General features: G+C 43.2%; 1 long non-coding RNA gene across 1 annotated transcript in view; it reads left to right on the forward strand.

Moving 5' to 3' along the window:
- Positions 1-6,000, forward strand: part of LOC142447045 (uncharacterized) — a 29,398-nt gene extending 23,398 nt beyond the window's left edge. Inside the window, exons 2-3 of the long non-coding RNA XR_012784054.1 lie at positions 2,264-2,323; positions 5,947-6,000. This is a non-coding gene — a long non-coding RNA (uncharacterized LOC142447045). The remainder of the gene's footprint in view (positions 1-2,263; positions 2,324-5,946) is intronic.

Here is a 6,000-nt window from a genome sequence, read left to right on the forward strand (position 1 = left end):
TTGGGAGCCCTGGTGGCATAGTGGGTTATTTGTTGGGCTACTGAACACATGGTCAGCAGTTCAAAACCAGCAGTCACTCCATGGGAGAAAGATGGGACTTTCTACTCCCATGAAGAGTACAGTATGGAAAAATCAAAGGGTCAGTTCTACCCTGTCCTATAAGGTTGCTCGACGAATTGACACAATGGTGGTGAGGGAAAAAAATTATTTTAAAAACACAAAGGTAAAATTTCATTTTTTCTTCATAAATTTTACAATGAATAAAATAAAAGACCATTGCAGACTTAAAAGGAAGTTCCCTAAGGTATGGATGATAGAAGAAAAGGCACCCAGTGTACTCCGCCCAGTTGGGGATCCTGGCAGCCCAGCGCAGGCGCTCCTTCTGTTGTCTGCGCAGAGCGTGTGGAGGTTGCCAGCTCCGCTCCGCATGCAGCTGAGCCTTCAGGGTCCATCTAGGAACAACTTAACTTAGCGAGGTAGCAGTCTGCAGGTCTTTGTCCGCGCTCTGCCCCACTGTTACCCCTTTCAGGGCTAGGCTAGGACATCACCCTCACCGCCTCGGGGAGAGCGCCCCTGTGCCTGCCCCTTAGTTTGAATTAGGACTGCACACTCCCTTAACCCGGTTACAGCACATGTCTCGCTACGAATCTGCAATCCCTTTTCAGGCTCTGCTCCTATTCTGTCGACACTTAGCCGTGTAACACTACACAGTAGGGACTCAACAGCTATTGCATGGAAGGATGGAAGGTAGTTTGGAATTTGGTATCTGTTCTCAGTGATTACTTGGTGTTAGCCTTGATCTGCGTGGAGTCCCTTTCACTGTACGTGGCCACCTGAAGCTACACGTTTTATCTTTCAGTTTCTTCAGCTCTTCCTCTGTTCTCACAAACATAGGCGATTTTCTGCCTGGCTACCTCAATGCTGAACCTAGCTGGATTCCACTGAAAATATACTGTCCCTGTAATTAGGGTCCCTGGAGGACACAAATGGCTGGGCACTCGGTTACTAACTGAAACACCCATGGCTCAAATTCCCTCTGAGGCAATTCAGAAGAAAGGCCTGACAATATACTTCCCAAAGGGCACCATCCTTCCAGAAAGGCCAGAGAGCACACTGCTCTGGTTTGCAGAAGGTCTCCATTAGTCAAAATCTACAACAACCAGGTTGCATTTGGTGTCTTTATAAATCTCTGTGCCTACACTAAATTACATTTTTATATGAAAACAAGCAAACAAACAAAACTTACCTGAGGATATCCAAGTTTCCATTGCTAGGACAGAGAAAACAGAGACGAGAGAATAAGGCTTTGTTTCCATATGCAAATCACTAGAAGAGTCCTCTTACCCTTGAATTTAGGTGTGGGCATGTTATTTGAGCTTGCTGATTTTTGTCTCTTGCTACCATAACAAAGCCATTGAGTGTAGTTGTCAATAGGCTGGACTTTCCTGTAACATGGGGCTAGGAACAAGTCCAGTCTTGCTATTTAGTAGCTTGGGTAAGTTACTTACCTTTGGTTCTGTGGGTTAGACATTGGACTGTTAACCACAAGGCTCGTAGTTCAAACCCACCAGCTGGTCCTCTGGAGAAACATGAGGCTGTCTGATTCTGTGAGGATTCTCAACTGCGGAAACCATGAGTCAGAGTTGACTGTTTGGCAGTGGGTTTCGTTTTCAGGTTAAACTTCAGTGGAGCTCAAGTGTATCGTGGTTACGCACTCAGCTGCTACCCCAACTACCTGCCGTGTGAACCCCGAGCACCGTGAGGAAGAGCGAGTGACTATCACAGCCTTGGAAATGCTGGGGATTCTGCTCTGACGCATTTTATTCTATTCCACTATAAATTGGAATAACGCGTCGACAGCAGTGGGTCTGAGTTTGGGGTTCGGCAGCGGCAGTGTGCTCCTCTCTAAAATGGGAGAAGAGGGGCCTCAAGGTACTGTGCTGTTACACACAGTAAGGGGCATTCCTTGTATAAAGTCCTTGGCACTGTTCACGCTCTAAGGCTTAATAAGTTAGATCTCTGGAATAAAAGCCAAATGACTTTGCAAAGCAAAGTTTCCTCTGGAAACTATCCAATACGAGATTGTGCTACAGGTTTTTGTATTGAAATGGTAAAGTATGAATCTTTTGTGGGAAAAAGAATCCCCCTATTTTAAAGCCTTGTGAGAAGAAAATGGAAGGAATGCTACTCCCCACAGTCCAGTCTTACTGCGGGCCACAACTCACCCCGTCTTCCCTCCCTCTGCCTCCTTCTCTCTCAACAGGCTAAAAGGAGAGATGAGATTCTCCAGCTCCTAAGAAAACAAAGAGAGGAAAGGATCATGGTGAGTGAGTGTGGAGCACTCAGATGTGTCTTTACGGAGGCGATAAACAGGGGCAGCCTCTCAGGGATGTTATAGCTTGGCCCCTGAGATCTACATACCCATGATCCAAACTCGCCATAATCTGGAGGAAAGGTATAACAATCAGGAAGTCTGACCCCAGGGGGATAGTTGACAAGGTGTTTCTTTCTTGTTGGCTTTGTTTGTTTGTTTATTTGTTTGTGGGGGTTGCTATTGTTGTTCTTGTTGGGTTTTTATCTTGTTATTGTTTTTGTCATAACTGCTAACGTAAACCAGAGTCGTTCATAACCCAGGGACAAGTAGATGGCTTCTGGGCTCCCACTTAATTATAGCCCTGATCCAAGAACACTTAGTTTTTATAACATGGCCCTGCTTGATACTCTCCCTCATGGAGAGATCACTAAAAACAGGGGTGCTGCAGTAAAGAGTGCTGAAGCTGAGGCAAAACACTATGGGCGTGCAACAGAACAGCAAGGGAGCAGAGCAAGGACGTTCCGAGGGAGTATCAAAAACAGCCTTTGATGGGGGGCATGGCACCCCATCATACTCAACCAGAAAACACTCCTTAATGTCAACAAACAGACCTTGAACTACTTACATGCTTTTCTATTTTTGGCATTGGTTTTGTTGGTGGTGCTTTCTTTTGTTGTTTTGTTTTGCTCTGTCTTGTTTTTGTGCATATTAATATCTCTGCAGGTCTATCCAGATAAGATAAGCTGGATAAACAATCTGGAAGAGGCCCCGACAATTCTGTGGGAACATGGGAGAAGGGGAGGTGGGAGAAAGGACATGGTGTTAACAAACCTAGGGACCAGGGAACAACAAGTGATTCAAAATCAGTGGTGTAAGAGGCCTGGTAGGGCTTGATCCAGGGTAATGTAACTGAGAAGAATTACTGAAACCCAAATGAAGGCAGAGCATGATAGTGGGACAAGAGGAAAGTAAAAGGAAATAGAGGAAAGAACTAGGAAGTAAAAGGCATTTACAGAGGTCTAAATACAGACATGTACATATGTAAATATATTTATATATGATGAAGGGGAAATAGATCTATGTGCATATATTTACAGGTTTAGTATTAAGGTAGCAAATGGACATTGGACCTCCACTTAAATACTCCCTTAATGAAACAACACTTTGTTCTATTAAATTGGCATTCCATGATGCTTACCTTCCTGACATGATTGCTGAAGACAAAGAGGATGCATGAGCAAATGTGGTATAGAAGCTGATGGTGCCCGGCTATCAAAAGATATAACATCTGGGGTCTTAAAGGCTTGAAGGTAAATAAGCGGCCATCTAGCTCAGAAGCAACAAAGCCCACATGGAAGAAGCACACCAGCCTGTGTGATCAAAAGGTGTCAAAGGGATCAGGTATCAGGCATCAAAGAACAAAAAAATCATATCATTGTGAATGTGGGAGAGTGCAGATTGGGGACCCAAAGCCCATCTGTAGGCAACTGGACTTAAAAAGGATTGTGGGGAGGAGATAAGCCAGTCAGGGTGCAGAGCAGCAATGATGAAAAATACAACTTTCCTCTAGTTCTTAAGTACTTCCTCCCCCCACTATCATGATCCCAATTCTACCTTACAAACCTGGCTAGACCAGAGGATGTACAGCGGTACAGATAGGAACTGGAAACACAGGGAATCCAGGACAGATGAACCCCTCAGGACCAGTGGTGAGAGTGGTGATACTGGGAGGGTAGCAGGAAGGTGGGGTAGAAAGGGGGAACCAATTAAAAAGATCTACATTAACCTCCTCCCTGGGGGATGGACAACAGAAAAGTGGATGAAGGGAGATGTCGGACAGTGTAAGACATGACAAAATAATAATAATTTATAACTTAGCAAGGGTTCATAAGGGGAGGGGTCAGGAGAGAGGAGAAAAATGAGCTGATAACAAGTGCTCAAGTAGAAAGCAAATGTTTTGAGAATGATGGGGGCAACAAATGTACAAAGGTGGTTGACACAATGTATGTATGTATGGATTGTGATAAGAGTTGTATGAGCCCCCAATAAAATGATTTTTTTTTTTTAAAAAAAGAATGGTGAAGAAAGCAGATAGTGCCTGGCTATCAACTGGAATAGTGTCTGGGGCCTTAAAGGCTTGTATTCAAACAAGCAGCCATCTACGTGAGATGTCAACTAAGTCCACACAGAAGAAGCACACAGCCTGTGTAACCCAAAAATGATGATAACAAAATCCAAATATGATGAAGACAAACGTATCAGAGTTTAAATTGTGAACATTCAATTTGCAGAAGGCTATGGGGGACAGTGGGAGCCCAAAATCCATCTGCAGAGTATCTAGTCGATTAAGCCTCTGGCAGATCTCCTCCAGGCATAGCCAAGGCCCTCCAATAGCTTGACTATCTGACAGAGATTATGTTAAACTTGATTATGATGAGTTAACCTTGGTATAATGTGACACTTGGTCAGTTAACCTCCCTCCTGACCCATCCTGAATTGGCTCTAGGCTCAAATATTTCTGACAGAAATTTCTTCTCTGGCTTTTTTTGTTATTGCTGGTGGTCTTTTCTTTCTTACTCTTTATTTTTAACCTTTACATTATTATTTTCTTTCTCTTTCATTTTGTTTTTGTTTTGCATTGTTTCTGTTAGGTTTCCCAGTTGATGGAGCACAGAAGGAATGGATGCGTAGAGACAATAACTGATGCAAGGGTTCATCAGGGATGAGAGATAGGGAGGGTAAGGGGAATTGAGGAGCAAGCAGTGGATGTACGAGTGGGGAGGGAACACTAGAACTGACTGTAATGATGTACATACCACTCCTACGGAAGTGTATGATATGTGAATGCTATTTTATCAAGAACACTACCTAAAAAAAAGAACCAGAGTTGACCCATGGCTACCATGGGTGAAAGAGGAAGCGTTTTTGCTTAGAAGACACTGAGTTTACGTTAATGGTGGTGGAATAATGTGGGAAAAGACATCAATAATGGTTGACATGAAGATTAAAATCAATGGTACTGGGTCATACATGGAGAAGTTATTGTATTGGAACGTGTTTTTGTTTTACGTATTTTTGCCACAACTTAAAAATGTAGTAATAGAAAAGTTTTCACATCAGGAAGCTTGTCAATCCTACATAAACCAAGAATGTCTCTGGTGGTGGCAGAGACAAAGTATTCTTTTCAGTCGAACATCCTGTTAATCTGCGGGGTGTTAGTCCAGGCTGCTTCAGTGCTGGTGATTGTTTTACAGTGATCGATCCAGCTGTGATTACAGAAAAATGAGTGTTGAATGAAGATGGACTTGATCAATAGCAACAGCAACAACAAAAAATAACCCAAATCCAAACTCACTGCCAATTCTGACTGATAGCAGCCGGGAAGGACAGCGTGGAACTTCCCCGAGAATTTCCAAAGCCGTCAGCCTCATAGATTCCAAGGACCATCCTCCAGAGAGAGACCCCTATTCCCTGATCTCGAATATTTCTCATCCAAGTTTCCAAATTAAGAGGCTAGCCTGTGTAGATTCATTGGCAATATTAACTCGGATTTTTTTTATCAAGTGAACACATTTCAGTTTAAGAAGTAAAGTGTTTCCTTTTACCTTTTGTTTTGTTTTCTTTGTTTTCAGAAAGAAATGATTTCCCTTCGTTGTAAAGCAAAGGCCAAAGTAAAAGAACCAAAG

Source organism: Tenrec ecaudatus, chromosome 4, assembly GCF_050624435.1.
Source record: "Tenrec ecaudatus isolate mTenEca1 chromosome 4, mTenEca1.hap1, whole genome shotgun sequence".
In the NCBI taxonomy this organism is placed as follows: domain Eukaryota; kingdom Metazoa; phylum Chordata; class Mammalia; order Afrosoricida; family Tenrecidae; genus Tenrec; species Tenrec ecaudatus.